At 48.9% G+C, this 10,077-nt stretch overlaps 1 non-coding gene across 1 annotated transcript; it reads right to left on the bottom strand.

Moving 5' to 3' along the window:
• Window positions 1–3,112: 3,112 nt before the first annotated feature.
• Window positions 3,113–3,226, bottom strand: LOC143117535 (U5 spliceosomal RNA). Its single transcript, XR_012985987.1, has one exon. It is a non-coding gene; the product is annotated as a U5 spliceosomal RNA (small nuclear RNA).
• Between the last annotated feature and the right edge of the window lie 6,851 nt (window positions 3,227–10,077).

Here is a 10,077-nt window from a genome sequence, read left to right as displayed (position 1 = left end):
AGAAGTGAGAAAGATGAGAGCAGGCAGATAGGGAGGAGGCAGAACACAGAAACTACACTACACAAAAGAGTTGCCCAGGTAGAGTGGAGAGGAAAGAATAAAATGATAAAAACAAGGACGATAAAAATCAAAATCTCAAAACATTTCAGCAGCCAAGACCTTGGGCTGACAAAACAACAGGCCAAGGACAAAAGATAAACAAATAACAACTAGAAACCATACCCATAAAAGGTGGGAGAAGCAACTGCAATAAAAATCCTTGTGCATTTGGTGGCTAATTGAAGCCCATATAAGCGCATGCAGAGTCAGAGCCAGCGGCCACCTTTGGCTATCACTGAGGGGCTGAGGAGGTAAATCCAGCAGCAGCTGTGTCCAGACGTCCGGGGGGGGGGGGGGGGGGGGGGGTTGAGGGGGCCTTGGGGGGGCTGGTGACTGGCCTGTTTTCTTAGGGAGGATCGGAGACGAAGGGAGGGTAGGGATGAGGACTAGATGATGTTATTTTTGGGAGGAAGGGAGAGGGAGCAGTAGAAAGAGAGGGATGGATGAGGCCTGATAAACAAGGGGCGGCAGTCACAAACAGGGGAACTAGGGCTTGATTCATCCCGGCCATATTTGGCCACCATTACTGATGAGGAGGTGGAGGGGTGGGGTGGACAGGGGGAGGTCATGGCCGCTATTTTGGAAATGCCATTTTGGTTCTAGTGGAGATAAGCTGTGGCGTCAGCAAGCACATATACCACACACACACCCACACACACACACATAGGTACACACACACATCATCATCATCATTCCTACAAACGCATCCATGTACGCACACACAAACATACTCCTGCCACTTGCATGTTCTTACAAACACACATACACACACACACACACACACACACACACACACAAATACATCACTAAGCATTCCCGTCAGTGAGACTACCAGACTCTCCAGATCTCCCCCCAAAATGCGGCCAGATAAATGCTTTTCAGAGGCATGATAAAGGGGGTGGCTTCAGAGGTCCTGGACTGTCCTGATGAGAGATAGCAGACGAGTCTACAGCTCAGATCCTCCACACCACTCCTCTGACCAGAAGGACATATGCTGAGCTTTACCAGGACACTAGCTACTCCTCTGCGTTTCACCCCACCCCCCCCCCTCTCCTTACCACCTCTTGTAAACACTCTGCGATGCTGCAACGTTTACATCGCCATTTCTTTTTCACTTCTGCTCATCTTTTTCGTCTCTCCCTTTTCAATGTCAGTGGTCATGTCTAATATCAGCCTTCACACACTACTATTTTCTCAACACAGACTTAGGTCATCTGTCTGCCCCAATGGGTGCGAGCGTCTTGCTTACTCTCTCTCTCTCTGCTCCACTGTTTGTCCATCTGTCCATACGTCCTCCTGTCTGTCTACAGTACGTCTTCTCACCTGGGCTGTATGTCTGTTGAAGTCTTTCTGTGTCTTGCTGCACATTGTCTGCCTATGTCTGTCTGTCTGTCTGCCCACCTGTCTACCTGTGTGTCTTTCCCTCTGTTCACCTACCGACCTGTCTGTCTGTGTCTGTCCCCTCCTGTCTGTCTATCTGTTTGTTTGTGTCTGTCTCTCTGTCTGTCTTGCCTGTATGAGCTTCTGCTGATGGGGGAGTGGCTGCGCTCTCTGTCTCTGTCACTGCGCTCTTCCCTGCTGTGCCTGCCACTGGATCTCCTGCTTCTGTAGCGCAGCAGTCTGCACACACACACATACATGTACACACACACACACACACACACACACACACACACACACACACACACACACACACACACACACACACACACACACACACACACACACACACACACACACACACACACACACACACACACACACACACACACACACACACACACAGTCATCACTATGCTGTTCTTCTATTATTTGTACATATCTACAGTAATTTTGGGGATACACTGACTGCACACATAAAAACACCCTATAAAAACACATGTAATGTACCCTGCTATCTTACATTACATGTCAATACAACCTGTTAAAACTCATGAAACTTCATCAACAATGAAATTCACATAGCAGCACACAAATAGTACTGTGGATACACACACACACTCAGGTACTCCGGCACACAGACACACACACACACACACAGAAGTTGCAGGAAGGATTCGCCTCACCTGTCCAGTGACGTGATCAGAGAGGGAGGGGGAGCACCTGGAGGGGGAGGGAAACCTGCAGTGGGGAGATAGTGTGACACACAGCCAATAGTGCTGACACACACACACACACACACACACACACACACACACACACACACGCACACACACACACACACACACACACGCACACTAAAGACACACACACACACGCATGCACTCACACACATACACATGCCCAGCACGACACACACACTCACTCACACACGTAGGATATTCTGCAAGTTCATGAGATTCATTTCTAGTAATGGTGTTGATGAGGAGAAGAGCGGGTGCTTACCAGGTGGAGGAACACTGATCGGAAGCCCTAAGGCAAAGGAAGTAGGTATTATTCCAAATCCATATCAGCCAGAACACACACGCACATGCACACGTATACACACACACACACACACACACGTAAGTACACACACGTGTACGCACATGCACACACACACACAAGTTACCCTTCATGATGTATTAACACATAATGTATCCCCTTTCTGCACCTAAAAGCACTGGCTGGAAGCAGATTAGTGGCAAGCCTGTACTGTATTATATTTACACACACACACACACACACACACACACACACACACACACAGGCTCTCTGTCTGTTTCTAGTATAAGTATAAGTATATATACTCTTTTGATCCCGTGAGGGAAATTTGGTCTCTGCATTTATCCCAATCCGTGAATTAGTGAAACACACACAGCACACAGTGAACACACAGTGAGGTGAAGCACACACTAATCCCGGCGCAGTGAGCTGCCTGCAACAACAGCGGCGCATGGGGAGCAGTGAGGGGTTAGGTGCCTTGCTCAAAGGCACTTCAGCCGTGCCTACTGGTCGGGGTTCGAACCGGCAACCCTCCGGTTACAAGTCCGAAGCGCTAACCAGTAGGCCACGGCTGCCCCTTATTTTGTGCAGCTCCGCCGAAGCAGAGCTTCCAAAAATACCGTAAACTCGGGGCTATTCCCCTCCACGGAAATCTTTAGTAAAAGGCGAAAGATTTGTACGAGATGAAGAGAAACCCGGGCGATATTTCTTACATACTCTCAAAGCATTCAGCACAGAGACATACATGCTTTTAAAAAAACTGCAATATTTCCCCTCGCTCCCCGTTTCTTCAAATGCTTGGCCTATACTTATACACAGTCCTGACCGAGGCTGAGCAACGCCCCACTGGCCTGCAACTCCTGCTGACCCCTGGCGCAGTGATGTTTCAAGGCAGCGTGTGTAGGCACCAGACAAATGGCCCTTTAAATTGCACACACTCGCACAAACGCTCCTCTGGCGCACACGTCCTATAGCTCCATTGAAGAACACACACACACACACACACACACACACACACACACACACACACACACACACACACACACACACACACACACACACACACACACACACACACACACACACACACACACACACACACACACACACACACACACACACACACACACACACACACACACACACACACACACACACACACACACATCTGGACGCCAGCCCTCTTTGTTTTTCCACAGAGCCCCCTGATGGGAGGTTCGCCCAGCGCAGAGTTTTCAACAACACCAGCAAGCTCAAAAAGCCAAAAGCTAAAAGCCAGGAAAAAAACATATACACACACACGAAAAATAAGGTTTGTCAAGAAATAAATAGTGTGTTTATGCGCGTGTGTCTTCCTCTCCTTTAAAGGCACACATTCTCTCTCTCCCACTCTCTCTCTCTATCTCTAACATACAAAAAACTCTCTCTCTATCTCTAAAATACAAAAAACTCTCTCTCTCTCTAACATACAAAATACACACTCTCTCTCTCCCTCTCTAACATACAAAATACACACACTCTCTCTCTCTCCCTCTCTAACATACAAAATACACACACTCTCTCTCTCTCCCTCTCTAACATACAAAATACACACTCTCTCTCTCTCTCCCTCTCTAACATACAAAATACACACACTCTCTCTCTCTCCCTCTCTAACATACAAAATACACACACTCTCTCTCTCTCCCTCTCTAACATACAAAATACACACACTCTCTCTCTCTCCCTCTCTAACATACAAAATACACACTCTCTCTCTCCCTCCCTCTGTGGGCAATGCTAGTGGGGAGGAAATGTCGTCTCCATTTCAAATCCCTCCCTCCCTTTCCACATGGGGGGCCTCTTTTGTGTGTGTGTGTGTGTGTGTGTGTGTGTGTATCAGCTCTTTGATACCAGAGACACCTGGGTTCATGGGACACTCTCACAGTGTGATCAGTGTGATTCTAACATCTACAAACATGCACACACACACACACACACACACACACACACACACACACACACACAATCACATGCACACACAACAAGTCACATTTACACACACACACACACACATATACATTAAACAAGCAGGCCAACTGTTGTGCACTGGAGCATCTGTTGGTGTGGTGCATGCAGCATCTGGCCTGAGCTGATTCAGGCTGCTTGGGGGGATTTGTGCCCTGAGGCCTGCACCGTCAGAGGGGAGACGCTACGCGACAGGAGCCTCTCTCTTCTCCTCAGGCTGTGGTTTTACCAGTGCACTCACACTCAGGGCTCCAGGTGTGAAGCACACACACACACACATACACACACACACACACACACACACACACACACACACACACACACACACACACAAACTCACTCACACACACACACAAACAGACTCACACACACACAAACACACTCACACACACAAAAACACACAAACACACTCTCACACACTTACACACACACAAAAACACACAAACACACTCTCTTACACACACACTCACACAAATACACACACACGCGTGCACACACACACACACACACACACACACACACACACACACACACACGCAAACATCCCCACACCCACACACAAAACATACATGTGCACCCAACAAACACAAAAGACAAGACAAAGACACAAACAACATAAGCCCCCCCATAAACATGCAGACCATCCCCATGTATAAAACATGCAGGTGTTTTACACATGTGCCAACCCCCTATACAGCAATAACATACAGCCAAACACCCCATCACTGAACAGCTTTCCAACACACACAGACACAGACACACACACACACACACACACCTCGATTACGATACCCATAAAAGAGCAGATCAATTAAATCACAGTACATGTAATCAATACGGTTTTAACACTGATTAAACGGCTGCAGTGTGGCTGGTTCCTCTGTCCTTCCCTTCCTCCCTGTCTCTCTCTCTTCTTTTTTACCTCCTCTCTCCCTCACTTCCAGTATTTCTTTTCCTCCACCCATTCCCTCCCCCATCCTCTCTTTCTCTCTCCCATCCTCTCTCTCTCTCTCTCTCTCTCTGGGCATGCAGCTTAGGGAAATGAGTCCTAGATTTACAGTTGCCTGCCTGCTAACAATCCTCCTCTGTCCTGTCACACCAGTGCACTTCTTAATCAGTTAACGGGTGCCGGCGCGCCAACTCCTCACAAGAGAACTCCACGCAGGACACTGCATTCTCCGCCTCAACCAGTTACGCAACGTACACTATGGAGCGAGCTGAACTCTCGGGCACACACACACACACACACACACACACACACAGACACACCTGAGTCTTGCTTGTGAGTGAGTGTTTGAGCTTGTACTGTATGTGTGGGAACCTAACTTTATCTGCCTGTGTGTTTGTGTGTGTGTGCTGGTGTGAGAGTGTGTGTGTCTATGTGACTGTGTGTGTGGAATGTATGTGCGTGCGGGGCGTAATCGTTTCTACCTGTCAGCGGATCGGCGCCAGCATCTGATTGGGCGGTTTGAGTTGCATGCTTGGCAGCACAGCACAGCCGGCTAATGGCTCTCAGGGTTAACTGCTGATGATGGCGCTGGCGTGGGCTTCTCTCTCTTCCTCATCCCAGTCTCTCTTTCTTTCTCCCCCCTCTCTCCTTCCTTCCATCTTTCTTTCTCTCTCTCCTTCCTTCCATCTCTTTCCCTCTTCTTTGCTGGCCCTGCCATCCTTCATCTTCTCTCTCTCTCTCTTTCTTTCTTTCTATCTTCTGTCTATCTTGTATTCATCTGTCTCTCTACTACATCTCTCTTTCTCTACTACATCTCTCTTTCCGTACATCTCTCTTTTTCCATCCTTTCCTGCCCCTGTGGTAAACACAGACAACAGCCTGCTCTGTGCTGCTCGGTGCAATGTAGTGCAGTCTAGCACATACAAACACACACACACACACTGTGTCCATGCACATAAATACAAACACACACTCTTCTCGTGTGTGTTTCTCTTACTCGTACACCCTTTTACTCCCTCTCATTCACACTCTCTCTCTGTCTGTCAGACACACACACACACACACACTCTGCTGATGAGGCTGGAAAATGGCAGTGCTGCCATTCATCCACGGGTGGCAGTAGGCCAGGCTGACCACCCTGACTTCGGGTCACCCAGTGCTGAGCACACTGGCACTCACTCGCAAACACACACACACACACACACACACACACATACACACACACACACACACACACACACACACACACTCACTACACACCACCCAGTCCAAGCCCTCGCCACTCTTGCTTGACCGTGTCGCCGCCATTCAATTTGCCCGCCCGGCTGCCGGACGGCCGTCGGGATGCAGATGACAACATCGGCGGTATCTGCGACAGGACTGCGGCCGTTAAATTAGCCTGTCAGGTTTAAGTAATAGTGCTGGACCTGCAGCGGAGGAGGCAGGGCCTGAGTGTGAGTCTGTGTGTTAGAGAGAGACAGAGAAAGAAAGAGAGAGAGAGAGACAGAGAAAGAGAGAGAGGGAGAGGATGTAGAGAGAGAGGGGTGAGAGAGAGTGAGTGAATGAGTAAGAGAGAGAGAGAGAGAGAGAGGGAGAGGATGTAGAGAGAGAGGGGTGAGAGAGAGTGAGTGAATGAGTAAGAGAGAGAGAGAGAGAGAAAGGTTCACTAGACATCCACTGAGCCACAGCTTTCCCTCACTGATCCCGATCCTACTGAATGGGCCGCGGGCACGTTCCCCCGTCATTCTCCCGCTGATCTCAGAACAGGACTCGCTGTCCCGGTAATGTGCCTGCAATGCAGTAGAACTTGTGTGGGACCCCTCTGCACTCCCCTCTCTCTCACCCTCCCTCCCTCTTCCTCTCTCTCTTTCTCATCTCTCACTACTCCCCCTCTCATCTCTCCAGCTACACCTCTGTCTCCCTCTATCCTCTCCTCCTTCCCTCCTTTTCCCCCCTCCCACATCCATATATCCTTCCATACATCATCCCCCTCTCACACTCCGCACCTCCACCTCTTCAGCTACACCAATATATCCCTTTCTTCCCCTCCCTCTCCATCTTTTCTTCTCTCTTTTATTTTTTCTCCCCCCATCCCTATATCTTTCCTTACATCGTCCACCCCACCCCTCCCCTCCCCTCCCCTCCCACTCCACTGCTGCAGCTGGTCTGTTCAGCACATTGCACTCGGTCCGATGTGCTGCGCCGGCACTTTTGGTCGCCCGGGGCGCTATATTTAGCTCGCCCCCTATACATTAGCATCACAAAAGGAGCTGGGTGAGGAGAGGGCTGGGGTTGAACTTAAGGATGTCAGGGCCCCGCGACACCATCCAGGAAGAGAGGGATATGAGAGAGAGAGAGAGAGAGAGAGAGAGAGAGAGAGAGAGAGAGAGAGAGAGAGAGAGAGAGAGAGAGAGAGAGAGAGAGAGAGAGAGAGAGAGAGAGAGAGAGAAAGAAAGAAAGAAAGAGAGAGAGAGAGAGAGAGAGAGAGAGAGAGAGAGAGAAAGAAAGAAAGAAAGAAAGAAAGAAAGAAAGAAAGAAAGAAAGAAAGAAAGAAAGAAAGAAAGAAAGAAAGAAAGAAAGAAAGAAAGAAAGAGGAAGACAGGGAGCAGCGAGGCACTTCAAAGCCACAGTGGAGCAGCACAGCAAGCTGGGGAGACGAGGAGGTGGGGACGCAGAGGTCAGCCAGGATGTGCGAGATGGCTGCATTAGAGAAGCTAAGCCATGGGTCAGACGGCACACGCATATGCGTGTGTGTGTGTCTCTGTGCGTGTATGTGTGTGTGTGAGAGTGAGTGAGTGTGAGTGTGTGTGAGTGTTTGTGTGAGATGGCTCCATTAAAGGAGTTAAAGGTACAGGACAGACGGCACACGTATGTGTGTGTACTGTATGTGTGTGTGTGTGTGTGTCTGTCTGTCTGTGTGTGTGTGTGAAGGCTGCTTTAGAGGAGCTAAGGCACGGGTCAGACGGCACACGCATGTGTGTGTGAGAGTGTGTGCTTTAGGGTTGGGGGTCTCTGTGAACCCTGTGAAGAGGGCTGTGAGGGTCTGAATTAGGAGGCTTTGAAGAAGAAAAGAAGCCAGACACTCAGCTGTGCAAAGGGCCCAGAGAGGGTTCACTGATCTTTCCCTCCTTCTCTCCCTCTCTCTCTCTCTCTTTTACTTTCCTTTTCTATCCCTCCCACATGTGTACCAACACGGGATGATCAGGAAGTGCAAGACTGACAACCGCCTGATAGGAAACCTGGAGAGTCTTATAGGCACCTGGCAAAAGACAGCGTGGACACACACACACACACAAACACACACACACACACACACGCTTCCAACAGCTGTGCGGGCCCATCTGGGTTCACCTCCATCTCAACCCCAGCCTTGGAGCGCCAGGCGGCGCAGCGTTATTTATTGTTCTTTGCTCTTTGCTTCTCCATATGCAGCGGAGCCTGCCCGTTTGAAGTGTGCACACTCCGCCAGGGCGCTCTTGTTATGAAACATAACACCGTACAGCGTGAAGCGCCGTATGTGGCCCAGGGACGTGACTGTAGCGAGTTGGAGAGTTGGACACACGGCTGGCCAGGTTGCGGACTGAAGAGTTTCCGAGGGGCTGACCATGGATGGACCATAGACTGTGGTAAAGACATTCAAAACCACCAGGCCCTACGTCTGGGGCTGAAGCGATAGTTGCTGATGACCAATCACAGGATAAGAGATAACTCAAGGGCTGATCTGGACCTCAGCTGGTGTGTGTGTGTGTGTGTGTGTGTGTCAAGTCAAGTCAAGTCACATTTATTTATAAAGCACTTTAAAAACAACAACAACAGCTGACCAAAGTGCTGGACAGGCAAGTTAGTACGACTTGGTAGACAACAACAACAACAAAAAAGACAACAAAAAAGTGAGGATGTCTGCACCTTCAGGAGATCTGATATGTACAGTGGGGCCAGACCATGTAAAGATTTAAAAACAAATAAAAGAATTTTAAAATGAATTCTGAAACGAACAGGGAGCCAGTGAAGGGCTGAAAGCACTGGTGTAATATGCTCGCATCTTGGTGTTGTTCGAAATGAGTAGTAACAGTGGGGTTAATAATACAACGCCGGCGGGCTGAAGTGCAGGGTTTAGCAGTATGACCATAAAAAAGAGCACAGGCATATGATCAGAAAATACAGCGTCATGAACCTTAATGTTTTGCACAGGTAACCCGTAGGATAATACCAGATCTAACGTGTGCCCCAGTATTTGAGTGGGACCAGACACAGACTGAACAAAATTAAAAGAGTCAATAATATCGAGAAAATTGTTTGACAGTGGTTTGGAGGGGCAACAGACATGAATGTTGAAATCTCCAACAATTAAAACACGATCATATTTTGCCATGATCCCAGACAGAAAGTGAGAGAAGTCCTGAATGAAGTCCTTATTATATTTCGGGGGACGGTATATCACGGCACATAAGACTGGTTGCGGGGGATCCAACTCAAACATAATCAGTTCAAAACTGGAGTATTGGGCCTCTAGCAACTGCTTGGACTTAAAACAGTTTTTAAAAACAGATGCTAAGCCACCACCGCGACCGGTTGTTCTCGGTGAGTTTAGGTATGAG

This window comes from Alosa pseudoharengus, unplaced genomic scaffold, assembly GCF_046254945.1.
Source record: "Alosa pseudoharengus isolate Yale_2024_CS ecotype anadromous, Long Island Sound unplaced genomic scaffold, YU_APseudo_1.1 YU_APseudo_1.1_scf_11, whole genome shotgun sequence".
Taxonomy (NCBI): Eukaryota; Metazoa; Chordata; class Actinopteri; order Clupeiformes; family Clupeidae; genus Alosa; species Alosa pseudoharengus.
This window is presented reverse-complemented; position numbering and strand designations above follow the sequence as displayed.